This window comes from Plectrocnemia conspersa, unplaced genomic scaffold, assembly GCF_051122295.1.
Source record: "Plectrocnemia conspersa isolate PC_06_02 unplaced genomic scaffold, ASM5112229v1 ptg000013l, whole genome shotgun sequence".
Classification (NCBI taxonomy): domain Eukaryota; kingdom Metazoa; phylum Arthropoda; class Insecta; order Trichoptera; family Polycentropodidae; genus Plectrocnemia; species Plectrocnemia conspersa.
In genome coordinates, this window is record NW_028277177.1 from 9,118,420 (window position 1) to 9,119,152 (window position 733).

Sequence of the window (733 nt, forward strand, 5' to 3'; positions counted from 1 at the left end):
CATTTTGATACGTATTAATATTTATAAAATATAAATAATGATTTAAATATATTTTATATTAATTTTATGCTATTATATATGCAACTACAAGAAAGCTATTCCTTTACTATATTATTACATACGATCGTTAGACCCGTAGTTAAATTAATTAAATATAAATAGATATATTCAATCAATGGAAATTAAACTATTATACATAAGTTCTAGATTCGGAAGCTACCATCGGTTCCGTAGTGTAGCGGTTATCACGTCTGCTTTACACGCAGAAGGTCGCCGGTTCGATCCCGGCCGGAACCACATTTTATATATTTTTATTTTCAAATTAAATAAAATTTAAATAATTTCTAGAGAAATCTTTCTATATTTATAGATGAAAAGTTTAAGAATTTTACCTTTTATGTATTATAAATATGCATATTATTAAACTAAAGTGAATCATAAATGTATGTATGTATGAGTTTATTTAATGGCGTAATCAATATTAAATAATAAAAAAAATATTTTGTATAAGTTATATTCAAAGATATCTAGATATAGCTATTGCAATGGGGGTGCGTGAAAATAATAAATATAAAAGAGGGTGCAACTACGTGGAAAACAACAAAAGAAGGGAAAGTGTTTATCAGTGTCCGAAATTATGGTCACCTCACGCTGGGAAAGATAAAGCGAATCGTTTTCCGGTTCCGGTTGACTTTTCCGCGTATAGCACCCCTATCGGCCAAGCGGAGAACGT

At 29.2% G+C, this 733-nt stretch overlaps 1 non-coding gene across 1 annotated transcript; it reads left to right on the forward strand.

Annotated features, from left to right (window-relative positions):
- Positions 1 to 224: 224 nt before the first annotated feature.
- Positions 225 to 297, forward strand: TRNAV-UAC (transfer RNA valine (anticodon UAC)). The gene has a single exon. It is a non-coding gene; the product is annotated as a tRNA-Val (tRNA).
- The last annotated feature ends 436 nt before the right edge of the window (positions 298 to 733 follow it).